Source organism: Notamacropus eugenii, chromosome 5 (assembly GCF_028372415.1).
Source record: "Notamacropus eugenii isolate mMacEug1 chromosome 5, mMacEug1.pri_v2, whole genome shotgun sequence".
NCBI classification, from domain to species: Eukaryota; Metazoa; Chordata; class Mammalia; order Diprotodontia; family Macropodidae; genus Notamacropus; species Notamacropus eugenii.
The window spans coordinates 305,847,636-305,868,512 of record NC_092876.1 but is presented as its reverse complement, the minus strand read 5'-3'; positions in this window follow the sequence as shown (position 1 = coordinate 305,868,512).

Genomic DNA, 20,877 nt, shown 5'->3' with positions numbered 1-20,877 from the left:
AAGACATTACATATTCTCAAGGATCTTGCAAGCTAATTGAGCAGAAAACATGCAAACAATTATATACAAAACAAACTGCATACATGTAGCTTAACTTAACCTTAAACTTAAGAGGAGTTGGGAAATATTTCTAGGAAAGATTTTATCTGAACCTTAAAGGATTCTAGGGAGCTTAGTATTAGGAGTAGAGGAGGAAGAGTACTCTAGGCAAGGGAAACAGCCAGAGAAAACACCTAATTCCAGAGACAGAGTGTCCTCTTTGTTGGACAACCAAGAGGCCAACATCATTGGATTGAAGAATAGACATTAGAAAGTAAGGTATAAGAAGACTAGAAAGGTAGAAGTAGGCTAGGTCATGAAGGTGTTTTTTCTCTTTCTATGTATGTATTCATATGTGTGTGTGTGTATATATATATATATATATATATATATGTATATATATATGTATATATATATATATGTATATATATATATACATATATATATATGTATATATATATATACATATATTCATTTCTTTTATACATTAATTTACTTATTTATTTAGTTTTTTGTTACATTTTGATTTATGAGTTGTCTTCCTCCCTATCTCCCAAATCCACCTTAGAGAAGGCTAACATTTGATATAGATATATATTTGGAACGATAAAAAAAAATGCTTCCATATATTAGTTCTTTTTCTGGAGATGAATAGCTTTTTCCTTGAAAAGTCCTTCATAGTTTATTTGAATGATCTTATTACTCAAAATAACTTAGTCATTCATAGTTACTTTTGGCACATAATTGCTATTACTGTAGACACTGTTCTTTTCGTTTTACTAATTTCACTCTGCATTATTTCATGCAAGTCTTTCCATGTTTTTTTTTTCTAAAATCAACCTGCTGATAATTTTTTGCAACATGCTAGTATTCCATTACAATCATGTACACAACTTGGTCAGCCATCCTCTCACTTTCCAGTTCTTTGCCACCACAAATACGATTATTTCAGATGCAGAAAAAGCTTTTTAACCACAAAAGAGCTGTTATACATATTTTAGAATACACGAATTCTTTTCCTTTTATCCTGATCACCTTTGGAAATAGCTGGATCAAAGGGTATACATAGTTTTATAATTTTGGGGGCATAATTCCAAATTGTTCTATAAAATGGTTGGATCAGTTCACAATTCCAACAGTGAATTAGTGTCTCAAACTTCCACATCCCTTCCAACATTTGTCATTTCTGTCAGACTGCTTTCCAGTTTTCCCAGTAATTTTTACTAAATTGGGAGTTCTTATCCCAAAAACTTAGATCTTAATATTTATGAAACACAAGGTTACTATCATTATTTATTACTATAGATTTTAAACCAGTTCTACTCCACTGATCTACCATTCTATTTCTTAGCCAGTACCAGATAATATTGACAATTACCACTTTATGATATAGCTTCAGTAAACATTTGTTTACTTATTTATAAGTATGTATACTTCTAGTTCTCCTTCTTTCACTTTTCTATTAATACCTTTGATATACTTGACATTTTGTTCTTCCAAACAAATTTTACTATCATTATGATTATTACTATTTTGGTGTTTAATTGAGAGGGCAGTGAATAAGTAGGTTAGATGGAATTGTATTTTTATTACCTTGTTTCAGTCCACACATGAACAATTAATATTTCTCCAATTATTTAAATCTGACTTTATTTTTTATAAAAAGTGTTTTATAATTGTGTCCATATACTTTCTTGTTCATCTTGACAGGAATGCTTCCATGTCTTTTATTTTGTCTATGATCATTTTAAATGAAATATCTCTTGTATCTTGCAAGAGTTTTTTGGTGATATAGAGAAAGGCTCATGATTTATGAGGATTTGTTTTATATCTTGCAATTTTGCCAAAATTATTGTTTCAACTAATTATTTTAGTTGAATCCCTAGGATTTTGCAAGTATGCCATTACATAATCTGCTAAAAGAAATAGTTTCATCATTGCTCATTCGGATTCCGTCAATTTAGTTTTCTTTTTTTATTGCTATTGCTAGCCTTTCCAGTACAATATTGAATAACATTGGTAATAATACGTATCATTCTCTCAATAGTGATCTTAGTGGGAAAACTGCTAGCTTATCTGGGTACAGATAATGCTTGCTGATGGTTTTAAGTATATGCTTCTTATCATTTAAAGGAAAAATCCACTTATACTTTCAAATGTTTTTAATAAGAATGTGTTCTATTTTGTTAAAAAGCTTTTTCTGCATCTGAGATAACCATATTAGCTTTGATGGATATTGATATATTCAATTGTGTTAATGGTTTTCCTTAAATTGAATCAGCCCTGCATTCCTGGTATAAATCCCAAGGGTACTGAACTTCAAACAGACCATTTCATATTTTATCCTGGAGACATAGAGAACCATTGGAGTTTATTGAGTTGGGGTATATATGGTTGGACTTTGCCTTTAAAAAATCACTTTAGCTGCTGAATAGAGGATATATTGGAATGCAAGGGGGCAGAGACTTTAGGCAGACACAGCTACCAGCAGGCTATTGCAAAAGTCCAGGTGAGAGGTAATAAGGGCCTGCAATACAGTGTTGGCTGTATCAATGTCAGACATTACTTCATGTACACTTGAGTCTAGACCAGGTGACCTTTTGCTCCTATTCCTCACACACGACATTTTTTCCCCTTGCCAAAATGCACTTTCTTTTCACCTCAGGGTCTTGGAACTCCCAGGATTTTCTTTGCCTTTTTAAAAATTAATTTTTAATTTTAGTTTTCAACATTCACTTCCACAAGGTTTTGAGTTCCAAATTTTCTCTCCATCTCTCCACTCCGTCTACCCCAAGACACAGTGCATTCCAATTACCCCTTACCCCCATCTGCCCTCCTTTCTGTCTCACCTGCCCTTCTCTTATGCCTCTCTCCTAGATTTTCCAGTAGGGCAAGATAGATTTCTATACCCCATTGCCAGTATGTCTTCCTTTCCAGCTGCATGTAAAACCAATTTTTAACGTTGGTCTTCAAAATCTTGAGTTCCACTTTCTCTCCTTTCCTCCCTCCCCACTCATCCCCACTGAGAAGTCAAGCAATTCGATATAGGTTATACATGGTTAGTCATGCAAAACACCTCTGTAATGGTCATGATGTGGAAGATTATGTTTCCCTCCATCCTTTCCTGCCCCCCATTTATTCTACCCTTTCTCTTGACCTTGCACCTCCTCAAAAGTGCTTAACTCTATTTATCCCCTCCTCCCATTTGCCCTCCATTCCATTATCCCACCCATTCCCCATTTATACCATTTCCCCCTACTTTCCTGTAGTGTAAGATAGATTTTCATACCAAATTGAGTGTGCATGTTATTCTATTCTTAAGCCAAATGTGATGATAGTGAAGTTCAGTTTTTCCCTCTCACCTCTCCCCTTTTCCCCGCCATTGAAAAAGCTTTTTCCTACCTTTTTTATGTGAGACATAATTTTCCACATTCTATTTCTCCCTTTCTCCTTCTCTTAATATGTTCCTCTTTCACCCTTTAAATTTATTTTTTTATATATCATCCTTTCATTTTCAACTCATCCTATGCCCTCTTGTTATATGTATATAATCCCTCCAACTACCCTGCTACTGAGAGAAGTCTCAAAAGCTATAAATATTATCGTTCCATGTAGGAATGTAAAAGGTTAGGCATTAGTAAGTCCCTTGTGATTTCTCTTTCCCGTTTACCTTTCCATGCTTCTCTTGATTGTTGTGTTTGAAAGTCAGTTGTTCTATACAGCTCTGGTCTTTTCACCAAGAGTGCTTGAAAGTCCTCTATTTTGCTTAATGATCATTTTTTTCCCTAAAATATTATTATATTTAGTTTTGCTGGGTAGGTGATTCTTAGTTTTAATCCCAGCTCCTTCGACCTCCAGAGTATCATATTTCAAGCTTTCTAATCCCTTAATGTAGAAGCTGCTAGATCTTGTGTTATCTTGAGAGTGTTTTCACAATACTTGATTTGTTTCTTTCTGGCTGCTTGCAGTATTTTCTCCTTGACCTTGGAACTCTGGAATTTGGCTACAATATTCTTAGGAGTTTTACTTTTGGGATCTCTTTCAGGAGGCAATATGTGGATTCTTTCAATATCTAGTTTAACCTTTGGTTCTAGGGCAGTTTCCCTTGATAATTTCTTGAAAGATGATGTGTGAGCTCTTTTTTTTAAGTCATGGATTTCAGGTAGTCCAAAAATTTTAAATTGTCTCTCCTGGATCTATTTTCTGGGTCAGTTATTTTTTCAGTTGTTTTTTCAATGAGATATTTCATGTTGTCTGCTATTTTTTCCATTCTTTTGGTTTTGTTTTCTAGTTTCTTTTTTTTTAATAAAGTCATTAGCTTCCATCTGTTCCATTCTAACCTTTAAGGAATTGTTTTCTTTGAAGAGCTTTTGGAGCTCCTTTTCCATGTGGCCAATTTTGCTTTTAAGGCATGCTTCTCATCATTGATTTTTGGATATCTTTTGTCATTTGGGTTAGTCTATTTTTTAAGGTATTGCTTTCTCTAGCACTTTTTTGAGTTCCCTTTAGTAAATAGTTGACTTGTTTTTTACGGTTTTCTTGCATCACTCTCATTTCTCTTCCCATTTTTTGCTCTACTTCTTTCACTTGGTTTTTGAAGTCCTTTTTGAACTCTTCCATATGTAGGAGCTTTGTTGTCTTCTTCTGCTCATATATTTTGATCTTCCTTATCACCAAAGTAAGATCCTACAGTCTGATTCTTTTTGGGTTTTGCTCATTTCCTCAGCCATTTACTTGACTTTTGAGCTCTTTGTCAAGGTAGTCCTCTGATTTCAGTGGGGGAGGGGATGTACTCCCCCTGCTTGATCCCCCCACATCTGTAGGCCTCTAGCTCCAGAAACAACTGTTGCCACTGCTGCTACACCTGCTGCTGCTGCAACAACTGCTGTGGGCTCCTCCACTCCCTCTGCAATGTTGGGGCTGGGGCTGGACCATGCTACTCCCTCACACAGGTCTGACAGGTTTGTTCAACTGACCTTCCAGTTTGTCCTTGGTGTTTTGGGGTTGTGAAGTCTATAAACCAACATAGGTGCCAGAAATTCAGTCTAGACCTGCTCATGTCCCCTCTGTGCCTGTGCAGTCCATACTGGACTCTGCTCTGCTCCCAGCTTGGTGTTATAGATATTGCCGGTCAACTTTCCAGGCTGTCTTAGGTTGGATACTTGCTTCACTCTGTCATTCTGTGGGCTCTGAAGCTCCAGAAATAGTTTAGAGCCATTTTTACAGGTATTTGATTGGACTTGGGGAGGGAGCTCTAGCAAGTCTCTGCTGCTACACTGACATCTTCAACTCCCAGGTTTTTCAAAAGTCAAATCAACTATGACATCCTATAAAAGGCCTTCTATCCCTACAGGTGTTGGTGCCACTCTCCTATATCAGAAAAAAAAATATGGCATTTAAACATATGTTCCAATTAATGACAAGTATGAAGACTATAAATCAATCTGGATATGAAATAGTATAAGTGAAATTAGCAGGAGAAGCATAGTATAAATCCTACTGACAACTCTATGAAAGAAAAAAAGTGCAAGAATGAATGGACACAAAGTCCTCACAAAGATTAAGATAGTGGGAATAAAACCAAAATAGCTCCCAATTTCCCACCAAACAACTTTAAAATAACACTTCAAAATTAATCATGAAGCAGAAGAACCAATGAAAGGATGAGATGAAACAATTTCCCAAGGAGGTTAACAAGAAGGTCCATTTTACCAGAATGAGAGTGAAGAACAATCCAGTACAGGCCACACCTCAGGAAGCCAGCAGCAGTCTTTGAAGTTAATAGAATTGCGGATAGCAGCACCTGGAGCTCTTAGTCCACAGATGACAAGGGGGTTAGAAAATTAGCCAGAAGGGGACCTTTTGTAGGTACTGTGTGTAGGACTCTGTTGCATTACCCATACCAAGCTTCAGGTTTCAGTCCCAACATGAGGAAGAGAACTATCAGTAGAATGGTGACCCTGGTCACAGTTCTAGAGCAGACTAGGAGAACAATGAGCACATCTCTCCTTGTATCATACCACCTGGAAGAACTGACAATGTAGGGAACACCAGAATTAGTTCTAAAAATAGCAATTCAAAAAACTTGAAGCTTAGAACAGGGTGCCTCTCTACCCTGGGAGAAAAGTCTAACTTTAACCTGAAGTTAAGTCAAGAAATAGACTGAAAAAAATGAGCAAAGAACAAAAAAAAGAGAATCTCACAATGAGAAGTTGACAGAAAAAGATCATAATTCAAAAAAAAGCAACAAAGTCAAAACAGCTGTATCCAAAGCTTCAAAGAAAAATGGGGATTGGTGTCAGACCCCAAAAGAATTCCTGGAAGGCCTCTAAATGGATTTTAAAATAAATAAGAGAGGTAGAGAGAAAATTTGGAAAAGAAACAAGAGATATGCAAGAAAATCATGAAAAAAATCAGCAGTTTAGTAAAGGATACATAAAAAGTACTGAAGAAAATAATACTTTAAAAAACAGAATAGGCCAAATAGCAAAAGTGGCACAAAATTCAATGAAGAGAACTCCTTTAGCAATAGAATTGGTCAAATTGAAAATAAGGTATAAAACTTCACTGAAGAGAAGGACTCCTTAAAAAGTAGAATTGGCCAAATGGAAAAAGAGGCACAAAAGCTCACTGAAGGAAATAATTCCTTAAAAATTAGACTTGGGCAAGTGGAAGATAAGAACTCTATGAGACATCAAGGAACAATACCACCCTCCTCCCCCAAAGGAGAGAAAAATAGATTTAAATGTGAGATATGTCATGGGAAAAATAAGTGATGTAGAATATAGATCTGGGAGAGATGCATGAAAAATCATTGGTCTACCTGAAAACCATGATTTAAACAAAAAAGAGCATAGGTATCATATTTCATTTCAATGATTAAGGAAAATTTCCCTGATATTCCAGAACCAGAGGGTAATATAGAAATTGAAAGAATCCACTGATCAATTCCCAAAAGAGATCCTAAAACGAAAACTCCCAGGAATATTACAGCTAAATTTTACAGCCATCAGGTCAAGGACAAAATACTGAAAGCAGTCAGAAAGAAATGATTCAAATATCATGGAGCTGCACTCAGGATAATGCAAAGTGGCTTCTGTATTACATAAGATCAAGGTCTTGAAATTTAGTATTCTGAAGGGTAAAGGAACCATGAGTACAAGCAAGAATCACCTACTCAGCAAAATTGAGGAAAAATCGTATATTTAATGAAATAGAGGACTTGTAAACATTCCTTATGAATGGACCACAATAGATCTGAATGGAAAATTTGATTTTTCAAACACAAAACTTGAGAGAAGCATCAAAAAGATAAACAGAAAAGAGGAATCAGGAGGGATTCAATAAGGTTAAACTATTTATGTTACTTTGTGGGAAGATGACACTTGTAACTCTTAAGAATTTTATCATTATTAGGGTAGCTAGAAGGAGCATACATAGACAGAGGGCACAGGTCTGAGTTAACTGTGATGGGATGATATCTTAAAAAATCAAATCAAGTGGTGAGACAGATGGGTGATTATGATGGGATGATATGTAAAAATAAAATTAGTCAGAAATATGGATGTACTGGGAGAATGCAGAAGGGAAAGACAGAATGAGGTATCTTGCATAAAAGAGGCATGAAAGAGTTTTTGTTGTGGAGGGGAAAATGGGGGTAGAGCAGATAATACTTGAACCTTACTCTCATCAGAATTGTCTCAAAGAGTGAATAAAACACGTACTTAATTGCATATAGAAGTCATGAGAAATCTTAATCAATGAGGATATAAGAGGGGGAAAAGATAAGAAAAGGGAGGTCCAAACAGAGAGGAGATCAGATTAGGAGATGCTATGACCAGAAGCAAAACACTTTTGAGTTGGATAGGTTGAAAGGAGACAGGGAAGAATAAACAGGGCAAAATAAGTTGGAGGAAAATACATAGTAGTCACAAATGTTGAAAAAATAATTACAACAAGTTTCTCTTGCCTCATTTCTCTACTATATAGAGAACTGAGTCAAATTTATGGGAATACAAGTCATTTACCAATTGTTACATAGTCAAAGGATATGAATAGGCAATTTTCAGTTGAACAAATAAAAGCTCTCTATGGTCAGATAAAAAAGTCTAAATCACTATTGACTAGATAAATGCAAATTGAACAAATCTGTGGTATCACCTCATACTTATCAGAGGAATAATTTGTCAGAAAAGGAAAAGGACAAATCTTGGAGCAAATGTGGAAAAATTGGGACACTAATGCACTGTTGGTAGAATTGTGAACTGATTCAACCATTCAGGAGAACAGCTTGTAACTATTCCCAAAGGGCTGTGAAACCATGCATACCTTTTGACTCAGCAATACTATCCCTAAGTCTGTCTCCAAAAGAGCCTTTTTTAAAGGACAAGGACCTCTATATACAAAAATATTTATAGTAACTCTTTTTGTGATGGCAAGGAATTGGAAATATAGGGGATGCCCATCAATTGGGGAATGGTTGAACCACTTGTGGCATATTATTGTGATAGAATAATATTATGTTATAAGAAATCATGGGCAAGATGTTTTCAGATGAAGTCTAGAAACATTTACATGAACTGCAGCAAAGTGAAATGACCACAACCACAGGATAAAGATTACTGGGATAAGTAATAAAATCATAACACCATAAAATTTGAGAGATATCTATTGAATATTAACACCCATGACAGAATAACTAATGAATGGTCAGTTATTATTGAATTAATAATAACAACCACAACAAACAAATTTAAATAAAAGAACACCTCAATTCCTAATAAGAAAATCTATTACATTAACAGACAGTGTTGCAGTGAAAAATTCCAGTTCTTTAAACTGTCATTCTAAGACTATTAACTGTTTGGTACTTATCCATCTGTAGAGACTTGTCTTCTATTTTTCCTCTAAACTACCCCTCTACTCTACTTATATGGACCTATTTGCACTCCACAGTACCTAACTTGGTCATTCCCATTTTTTTCTCACCTCTCACAATATTCAATAACCTCATCTATACCATCTAATCAAATTCTACCCGTTCAAGGTTCGAGCTAAGTTTGATCATTTTTATGAAGTTTCATTTGGTCAACCCAATCCATATCTACCTCTTCTATAATATTATAATAATTTTCTGTACCATTTATGAGGCACTAAATTTACATAGCTTGCTTTCTCATTTGATTTTGTGTGTCTTTGCCTCATTTCTCCCAATTCTAGATTGTAAACTTCTTGAGGGCAAGGACCACATTTTGTAGTTTTTTTTATCTCTCATTAACAAATTGACTTGTACAGAGTATGCACTTGGTAAAGACTGATTGATGGAGTGATTAATTTTTGTTATCCTACAAACCATTCAGAGAAGAAATGAAAAGGATTCAGAAACAAATTGCGTTGTTTTCTGAGTGTAAAAAAGGGTAGAGCTCTAATTATGAACAACAAAAGAAATGAAATGAATCAACAGGATTAGAAATAATAACCATGGAACAGTAGCAGGCTCTCATTCCTGTGGAGTACAACAGGATAATGTAGAAAAAGAGAGAGGGAGGAAAAGATAAGAATATTGTAATTATATTTGACTACAACTTCATTATATTAATTTAAAAACCCTTGAGACCTCTGTTCATTAGGAGGCAGAAATGATGGATGTAGCAAGTTATTGCTTCCTAAACCAATGTGGGATGTTTCTCAATCTGATCTGTACCAATGGCTAAAGCAGAATAAGCAGATTAGTGCTGCTGACGTGCAGGTTCTGTCACATAATTACATTGGATATAATCTAGAAATCGAAACCAATTATTTTTCAAGCACAATTTATAACCCAAGATATATTGGCCCTGAAGAATAGTTTAAATAGAAATGAGAAACATACATGTGATAAAAGGAGGCACACAGACCAGTTATATACACCAGTCAATATCAATGGATTTTTGGCTCTTTCTCAATTTTCTTCCATTTGCAAAAAAGGGTTTCAAACCAATGTTAATATTAAATATAATGACACAACTAAATAAGAATTCAAGTTATCATATTAGATATCTATTTTTGCTTAAGGCTCATGACCAATCATGTAACAAAATTATCAGACTGCTTAGTGTTCTAGTGGTGTCCACACAACGAGAAGAGAGCCATGGGATGAAACAAGGAGACCACATATACATATGAAATTATATGCAATGCATACACAAGTCAATTTTAGTGAGGAGAGTCTATCAGTTGAAGGAATGAGGAAATGTTTCATGTGGAAGGTAACATTTGAGCTGAGTTTTAGAGGAAAAATGGGATTCTAAGATGGAGAGGTAAAGATAGTGGACATTCTAGGAAGGTAGAGACCTAGGCAAATGCTCAAGGAGTTAGGAAATGAAGAATCCTCTATAGAGAACAATCAGAAGACCACCCATATAAAGGCGATCACAGACTCATAAAATAATTGCTGAAGTATTGACATAAATTATTATCCTTTTTATTCCATCTATATATTTCCCTTTGTACATCTCTCTTGAATTGAGACCACAGTTTAACTATACCTTGTCAATTGTTCAAAACCTAACTCCTCCAATATTACACAGTTCTTCTGTTACTATCTACCAGTCATTCTCTAATCAAATATCAGTATATTTAAGTTGTAGTATAAAAATACTAATGCATTGATTGATTAGAAATAAAATTAGTCTCAACCCTTAGTTTTCCATTGTCTCTGTTATTTACTTATGGCCTGCTTTTCAGGGGAAGTAAGAGGAAACATTTATCTGAGAGATTAATTTATTTTTAATTATACTTTCAGGTTTTATCTACTAGCCAGTGTAACAACCCTGTTTCAGCTCCTTTTGTCGTCATCTATATCCAATATTACAGAGTATGTGTTATTAGAACAAATCAACCAAAGATAGAAAGATTAGTTGTACTCATGATGGAAGACAGATTCACTAACATGATAGAGGATTATTTGCAACATAAAATTTAAAACTAAAGATATTTTCTGTTAAAAAGGAAAACAATGAGTCAAAATGTCTTAGTAATGAAAACATCCTAGTTAGGTTGTTGTTATTTGTGGATTTTTCTCTTTATTTTTCCCCATCCAAACATTTTATACACTTAAATATCCTTGCATGTATACATTGTTGCTTTAGCATATCATATTTCTTTATATGTGAATATTATCAGTCAGTTCGTTTTGCCTTTGTTTTGAGGCCCAGGAGTGTCTAGTAATTTCTGCTCCATGTTTGAAACTTCAGGCAACTCAAAAGTCAAGAATATCTCTTGTTTCTCTATGTATGGTAGATAAATGTAGGCTGCATATAAAAAATATTTGCAAGAAGTATATTTTATAAGAAATGATTGCTTGTATTTCTAAATACAAGAATCACAGACATAATTTTCATTGTCATATGTGTGTGTTTATACATATGCATATGTGTATGTATGTGTGTACATGTGTATTTAAAAAGCAACATATCCTGCAACACTCCCAACTGTCCTAGGAACTAAATGAAAATATAATTGTTAAATATATTTTTAAAAGGAATAATAAAGTATAACAAAGCATAGATACTGTTAATATGTGTTTTTCTATGCCACCATTTATTCAGCATGTATCCTTATGTACAGTTCAATGGCACATGTTTCTATTTGAGTTTTACACCAATGGTGTAAATGATATAAGAGAAAAATGAGATGGATCAATCATGTAGCCAAAAGAAGGCAAAGTTGATGTGCAAGCCTAGTGCTAAGCCCCTCTGCAGAGAATTGTAAAAGACCTAGAGACGTGGTTCCAGAGCATTGCCTACATATTCCTGTATAGGATTTATGTTGGGCCATTACAAAGGATTGTCCATGAAAAATTAACCAAGATTTATATTGCACTTTAAAGTTTGCCAAATGCTTGACATATATTATCTAATTTCATCTTCACAACAAGTGGGGGGGTGAGAATGTGTCTTTGGTGCTATTTTACACATGAAGAAACTGAGGCAGAGGTTGGTGCCTTGCCCAGGGTCATATAACTAATAAGTAACTGAGGAAGAACTTAAATTCAAGTCTTCTTGTTTCCAAATTCAGTACTTTATCTCCTCAGTCAACTAAATACAAGAAAATGAGAAAGTGCAGATGAGTTAGTTATACAGTGCTTTCCCAATAGTATTTGCAAAATACAGGGTGTCCCAAAGTTGCTGCAGTTTAAAGCTGCTTAAAACTATACAAAGACTTTGGGACACCTTGGATTTTTTTAATCAGATTGATTTGTAATTGGAACCATTGATTCATGTCAATGTAGGCACAGATTCATTTAACTGTTAATTCGTTTCACAAATATTCTGTAGAAACTCTGGGTTAGGCAGAGATGGAGCAGTGAATAGAACATTAGGCTTGTGACTTCAAATCTAGCCTCAGACATTTAATTGTGTAGCAATAGACAAGTCACTTAACTTCTATTTGTCTCAGTTTCTTCATCTGTAAAATAGTAATGATAATAACACATCTCCCAGGGTTGTTGTAAATATCAAAATGAGGTCATAATTGTAAAACACTTTGCACAGTGCCAGGCACATAGTAATATTATAAATGTTAGTTATTATTTTTGTTGTTGTTACTATTAATATGTCTCTTAATGTAAAACATTTTTTGCTACTTTTAATTTTATTAATCTCTTCTTTGATTTTCAGTATTTCTAATTAGGTAGCTGGTAGATTTTTTCAATTTGTATTTTACTTTCTGGTTCAATGATGTCAAGGTAATTTTCTTTTATATATTTTTTTAAATATTATGTAAAAACTATTCTTTAGTCATGGATTTTAGGTAGTTGAATAATTTTTAAGTTATCTCTCCTCAGTCTATTTTTAAAATCATCTGTTTCTCTGATGATGTATTTCACATTTTATTCCTTTTTGTCATTCTTTTGATTTTGTTCTGTTTCTCAATGTTTCATGAAGTTATTAGCTTCTATTTGTCCAAACCTATTTTTTTTTTTAGGAATTCTTTTCTTTTGTGAGCTTTTATATCTCTTTTTCCATTTAGCCTTTTGGACTTCTAAAGAAGCTCTTCTCCTAAATGGATTTTAATAATATTTTTTTTTTTTACCAATTACACATCAAGACAACTTTAGCATTCATTTTTACAAGGTTCTGAGTTCGAAATTTTTCTCCCTCCCCTTCTCTCTTCCAAAAATGGTAGACAATTTCATATAGGTTATACATGTCCTATCTTGAAACATTTTTTTTCTATGTTACTCAGGGCTGTGAAAGAAGAAACAGATGAAAAGGAAAAAAAATACAAAAAAGAATAAAGTAAGTGGAAAAAATATGCTTCAATCTTCATGCATATTCCTTTGTTCCTTCTCTCTGGATATGTATAGGATTTTCCTTCCTGAGTTCTTTGTACTTGTTTTTGTGTTTTGGAGAAGAGCTGAGTTATTTTTAGTTGATCATCACATAATTTTGTTGATACTGTGTACAATGTTTTCCTGGTTCTACTTTCAGTCTGTACAATTCTTTCTATGTTTTTCCCCCTGAAATGTACCTGTTTGTCATTTCTTATTGCATAATAGTATTCCATTATATTCATGTATTACAGTTTGCTCATCCGTGTGCAAATTGACGGTCATCCCCTCAATTTTCAACACTTTGACAGGATGAAAAGGGCTGCTATAAATATTTTTACATATGGTTTTGCAAAACATTGTTTCTTTTTTCTCCCAACTTATTTATTTAATTTTAGTTTTCAACATTCATTTCCACAAGACTTTGAGTTTCAAATTTTCTCCCCAACTCTCCCTTACTCCCACTCCAAAACACCATGCTTTCTAATTACCCCTTTCCCCAATCTACCCTCCTTTCTATCACACCCCTCCCTTCCCTTATCCCCATCTTATCTCTTTTCTTGTAGGGTAAGATAGATCTGTATACCCCATTACCTGTATTTTTTATTTCCCGGTTGCATGCAAAAACAATTCTCAACATTTGTTCTTAAAACTTTGAGTTCCAACTTCTCTCCCTTCCTCCCTCCCCACCCATCCCCACTGAGAAGGTGAGCAATTCAATATAAGCTATACATGTGTAGTCTTGCTAAAGATTTCCAAAATAGTCATGTTGTAAAAGACTATCTATGCTTCCCTCCATCCTATCCTGACCCTCTATTTATTCTATTCTCTCTTTTGACCTTGTTCCCTCCCCAAAAGTGTTTACTTCTAATTACCCCCTCCTCTCATTTGCCCTCCCTTCTATCATCCCCCCACACCCCACTTTTCCCTTTCTCTCCTACCTTCCAGTAGTGTAAGATAGATTTTCATACCAAATTTAGTATACATATTATTCCCTCCTTAGGCCAAATGTGATGAGAGTAAGCTTCACCTTTTCCCTCTCACCTTCCCCTTTTCCCCTCCATTGAAAAAGCTTTTTCTTTCATTTTCTATGAGAGATAATTTGTCCCATTCCATTTCTTCCTTTCTCCTCCCAATATATTTCTCTCTCACTCCTTAATTTTATTTATTTAGATATCACCCCTTCCTTTTCAACTCACCATCTTCCCTCTGTCTATATACACACATGTATATCATCCCTCTAACTATCCAAATACTGAGAAAAGTTTCAAGAGCTAAAATATTATCTTTCCATGTAGGAATGTAAACAGTTCAGCTTTAGTAAGTACCTTATGATTTCTCTTTCTTGTTTATTTTTCCATGCTTCTCTTGATTCTTGTGTTTGAAAGTCAAATTATCTATTCAGCTCTGGTCTTTTTATCAAGAATGCTTGAAAGTCCTCTGTTTCAATGAAAGATCATTTTTTCCCCTTGAAGTATTAGGCTCAGTTTTGCTTAGTAAGTGTTTCTTGGTTTTAGTCCTAGTTCTTTTGACTTCTGGAATATCCTATTCCAAGCCCTTTGGTCCCTTAATGTAGAAACTGCCAGATCCTGTATTATCCTTATTGTATTTCTAGAATACTCAAATTTTTTTCTTGTTGATTGCTTGCAATATTTTCTCCTTTTCCTGAGAACTCTGGAATTTGACTACAATATTCCCAGGAATTTTTCTTTTCCAATCTCTTTCAGGAGGTGATCAATGAATTCTTTCAATATTTATTTTACCCTCTGGGTCCAGAATATCAGGGCAGTTTTCCTTGATAAGCTCATGAAAAATGATGTCTAAGCTCTTTTATTTTTAATCATGACTTTCAGGTAATCCCATAATTTTTAAATTGTCTCTCCTTGATCTATTTTCCAAGTCAGTTGTTTTTCCAGTGAGATATTTCACATTGTCTTCTGTGTTTTCATTATTTTGGTTTTGTTTTGTAATTTCTTGGTTTCTCATAATGCCATCAGCTTCCATCTGCTCCATTCTAATTTTTAAAGAACTATTTTCATCAGTGAGCTTTTGAACCTCCATTTCCATTTGGCTAATTCTGCTCTTTAAAGCATTCTTCTCCTAATTGGCTTTTTGGGACAACTGAACCATTTGAGTTAGTCTATTTTTGAAGGTGTTAATTTCTTCAGCATTTTTTTGGGTCTACTTTGGCAAGCTGTTGACTTGCTTTTTGTGATTTTCTTGCATCACTCTCCCTTCTCTTCCCAATTTTTCCTCTACCTCTCTTATTTGATTTTCAAAATCTTATTTGAGTTCTTCCATGGCCTGGGGTCATTGCATATTTATTTTGGAGGCTTTGGATGCGTTGTTCCTCTTCATCTGACCAGTATTCACCAAGAAAGTAACATTCTATTGTCTTATTCTTTTTCCATTTTGGGGGCACTTTCCCACCCAGTTTCTTGACTTTTGAGTTCTTTATCAAGGGCAGGGTATACTCTGGGGACCTGTAAGTTTTCACTTCCTCCAAAATGACACAATCAAGGGAGAAGAGTTTATTCCTCTCCTTTCCTGTGCTCTCATCTGTGAGCAGGATTCCCTCTCCAGAGCTCCATCAGCTCTACCACTCCAGGACTCCTCCCTACCCCAGGGCAGCCACTCAGGGCTGAGGTTCAGATCAGCTGTTCAGTTCCCCCATTCAGTTCCCTCAGGGGCTTTAGGTCAGGGCTCCAACAATGGAAACTGCTGATGCGTGGGGCAGCACTAGATTGCTGAGTTCCCTTCTCATCCAAGTGAAAGAATTTTCTCACCGACCTTTGAAGCTCTCTTTGGTGTTTGTGAGTTGGGTAATCTGGGACCACAGCTGCTGCCAGTGGTGGGGCCTTGAAGACCACTCCAGTTCTGTCATTGCCATGGTGCAGCTCATGCTGGGCTGTGTTCTGCTCCACACTTGTGCTGGACTGCACTCTTCTCCATGCCTCCAAAAGGTTGTTTCTTACAAAAAAGAAATTAAACTGCAAAGAACCTTAAGGCTATATGGAGAAAGAGCATATAGGGAAATGATTAATGGGAAAAAACAGAGACATCAATAAATTTTTTGAAATAAAAATAGTAACCAGGAATAACATGACATATAGCATACTTGCATAGTAGATTTTGCAGTTTCATGTGCAATCATCTTTTCATTGTATTATGTTATGGAAATACTTATTTTAATTCATAAATAAAAACATAATAATTTAAAAATAAGTAAATAGTAGAATTCATTCATGAACCCATCTGGCCCTAGGGATTTTTGTCTAGGGAGTCCAGTAATGACTTGTTGACTTTATTTTTGTAGGATGTGGTCAGCTGGACATTTTGTTTCCTGATCAGTTAATATAGGTAATTTATATTTTGTAGGTATTGATCAATTTTTATCAGATTATTAGGTTAATTGTCATATATTGGGCAAAATATTTCCTCATGATTAATTTCTTCTTCATTGGTGGTAATTTCACCTTTTTCATTTTTACTACTATATATTTAGTTTTCTTTCTTTTTCTTTAAATAAAATTAATCAAAGGCTCATGTATCACATTTTATTTTTCATAAAACCAGCTCATAGATTTTTTTATTACTCAATAGTTTTTTTTGTTTGTTTATTTTTTACTTTCAATCTTGGGAATCTCACCTTTGAGTTTCAGGATTTTTATTTTGGTGCTCAATTGGAAATTTTCCATTTATTCTTTTATCTAGTTTTTGTTGTTGTTGTTGTTGTTGTTGTTGTTACATGAATAATTCATTGATCCATTCTTTTTTTCCTCCATTTTGTTGATGTAAGAAGTTGTGCCAGGCCTAGAGGCCTGTGGGCTACCCGAGTCTTTCTTACCTCACCTCCCGAGGTCTTCGGCTGGCCAAACCGGATGCTCGTATGAGAGAAAGGACGTTCCAGAGTCGAACAAGGGTTGAGCTTTATTTCAGGGTCTCGGTTACAAGTGCAGGGGATTCTTCCTTAGGAGGGAGAGAGAGAAGGATCTCCCAAGGAGGCAAAGATCTTACAATAAGAGATTGGAAGTAGAAGTATAAGTGAGGAGAGAGGGGGAGGGGAGAGAAGAGAGAGGAAAAGTGGAGCCTTGTTGTCCTGTCCGCTCCGCACCCCTCCGCCCAAGAGGCTTTTTCGGGCTTTCCTGGACCTACTTAAGCCCTCTGTCGCGTAGTTTACATATCAATATCGAGCCTGTTAGGAGACAACAGGTGTGTCCAATCCGGGACAGCCTCAAGAGCAGGGAGGCTCCACCCATCACGTATCTCCCGGGAAGAGGTGGAAATACCCGAGCTAGCCAAGCTAGCTCGGTCTGACCTTCTCGATTCCCTGCTGTTTTCCTGGGGGGCCTCGTAAGAACTCTAAGATTTAGAAGCTCCCACCTTTACCCGCCCGAGACCGTCCACACGGAATTGAACTTCCAACCTTCACAAAGTTGGAGAATAAAATTTATCCTAAGTGCTGCTTTGGTTTTGTCCCATCAATTTTGGTATGTTGTCTCATTTTTGTTATTCTCTTTAACAAAATTATTGATTGTTTCTATCTTTGCTCTTTGACGCACTTATTCTTTAGGATTAGATTATTTAGTTTCAAATGAATTTGTAATCTATCTTTTCATTGCCCTTAATTGAATATATTTTTTGCATAATGATCCAAAGCAAATATATTAAATATTTCTGCCTTTCTACATTTAATTTTGAGGTTGTTATACCCTATTACATGGTCACTTTTTCTGTAGGTGTCATGTGCTTTTGAGAAAATCTGTGTTCCTTTCTGATCCCATTAAGTTTTCTCTGAAGATCTGTCATACCTAATACTCGATTTTCCTCCCTTAGTTTCTTTCTTATTTATATTTTGGTTGGATTTATTGAGTTCTGAGAGAGAATTGCTGAGGTTCCCTGTTTGTATGGTTTTACTATCCATGTCTTCCTGAGCAGGCTACACTGAAGTTGCGGGGAGCTGCCTATTTGCTTGGGCACCTACAGAGATAAAATCTCCCTCTTTTCCCATGATGGTGTCTAGATGCAGGAGATTGTCTTTTTTGTCTGGAGCTATGCTGAAGCATGTAGCAGGGTAACTGTGTACATGTTTGCCTGCTCTACTGCACTGGGGCTCAGGATTTACTGCTGATTTGCCAAAGATTAATGATTCCTGTCCTAGATTGTGCTTCTTTTTTGTGTTTTTGTTTGTTTTTGTTTTTTTGACAAGTTTATTGACCTCAATGTTTGTCTCCCCTCACCTTTGTGCTAGTTCTGATATTCCAGGATTTTTTTGGAGAAGGGGAGGGAATTATTTTATGGATGTTTGGAGGGGGTATATGGGATAGTGATGATCATTTACTTCTTACTGATTTACTTCTTATTCAGTCATCTTGACTACCAGAAGTCTCTCTCCTCCTTCAATAAATTTCTGTTCATCTTTTTCATTTAACCAATTCTACTTTTAAAGAAGTTCTTCTATTTAGTGGACTTTTGGCCTCCTTTTCCATTTGGTCTACTCTGTTTTTAAAGGTATTATTTTCTTCATATTTTTGTGCTTCCTAGCCAATATTTTGCCTATTATTTTTTTCTTGCCTCAGTCATATCTTTTCCTATTTTTCCTCCATCTCTCTTATTTGATTTTTAAAATTCTATTTGAACTCTTCCAGACTTGAAACCAGTTCACATTTTTCTTTGAAGCTTTGCATATAGCTGCTTTGATTTTATTGTTTCCTTCTGAGTTCATATTTGATGTTCCCTGTCACCATAATTAGTTTATATGGTCAAATTCTTTTGTTCTTCTTGTCGTTTCTCAACTTTTGACTATATGTTCAAATTGGGCTCTGCTTCTGGTTTGAATGGAGCAATATTCCAAGGTTCAAGATTGTTTATTTGTGTGTGTGTGTGTGTGTGTGTGTGTGTGCTATTGTTTTTCAGAGCTAGTTTTGAGTGTTTCTAAATTTTCAGCTTTTCCAAAAAGGTGTGATCTAATGAAACATATGGTCACTGCCCTCCTGGCATGTGAGCAACCACACGAACACTTTTCCAACCTGAAGCTGTGACCAAGGTCCTTGTTCCGGATAGTGCTCCTCCTCACCCTACAAATGCTACCTGGAGTTGCATATGGGCAATGCAACAGATTCTTTTTCCCAGTTACAGCAAAGGTGTATAGGAAAGAAAGACTGTAAAGCAAACACCTCTTTGCCCATGCCTACCTTAGAAAATTCTTTCTAAAGAGCATTATGGATGGATTAAAAAACAAACACACCAAAAAAAGATTTTTATCCTGGTGATTATTTTTTGGCTTGAAAATTCTGGACTTTTCTGCTTTGTTTAAGCTTAATATTGCTGCAAATGGCCTAGCATGACAATGTTTGCAAAGGCATGCCCTTGGGGAATTTTTCATTTCATACATCATTTACAGCTTGCCCAAGTACTGCTATGTACTCTGGACATATGTTTTGTTAACAGAAAGATAGGGAAAATATTTTTCCCCCTTCGAAGCTTCTATCCTGCTATACCTTGTCTCTCCTGTCTGACCATTTCAATTCATCTCACTGCATTGGCAGTCAACAGAAAATATAAATCCAAGAAGCCCTTGAACTATGAAATATTTTATCAATTCACACTCGGCATGTCATGAAATCTCATCTCCTTATGCATCATAATTCTCTGTTTTAAAATCATCCAAATGGTGAAAAATGAGAGGGAGGAGGAATTAGTGGTTGCTACCCATAGTCTGTCATTCCTTTCAGACATACTACCACCAACTTGACAAGTTGTTTTCCAGTTCATCAACCATTCCTCCCCCCACCCCTAACTCCATTGTGCTGCTGATTTGAAGTTTGTCAAAAGGAACACTTGGAGAATGGCATTGTACTCTTGTAAACTGTCACCCACAAAGAAACTTACAGTATTCAATAATACTGGTAAGTTTCACCTGTGGTCTAGGAAATGTCTTAAAGTATGCTGTTGAAAAGGCAGCTTCACATCTATGCTGATATTGATGGTGATATAGTGGCCCTAAGGGAGTATGCACTGTTAGATATATGTTACAGTGAATTAAGAGAAATCCAATTCAATTCAGCAGTATTTATTGGCACTGCACTACAGAGATGATAAAAAGGATGCTGTCCTTGCCCTCAAGAAGTTTGTATTCCAGTGATGAGAATCTAAACTATTTTATAAATAAATAGCATACATAGTATAATAGGAGCAGAGGAGAGATTCAAACAAATTATTCCATAAAAACCTGAAGAGATCCTATACATCTGGGGAGATTAGAGAATTCCTCATAGCAAAGATACCACATGAGCTGGTTCATAAAAGAAAAGAAAGATATCAAGAAATACAATTAAGGGACAAGTGTAGCTAGATAAAAAGCATAGGGTGCACTGGGAATTGGAGAATGAAGAATGAGAAAGAGGAAGAAATTGTTAGCTAAGATGGATAGAAATGCAGAGTGTATGATGAACAACAGTAAGTGGAACAAGCCTGGAATGGTAGGTGGTAGTCAGATGGTAGAAGGTCTTAAATGGTGGGCTAAG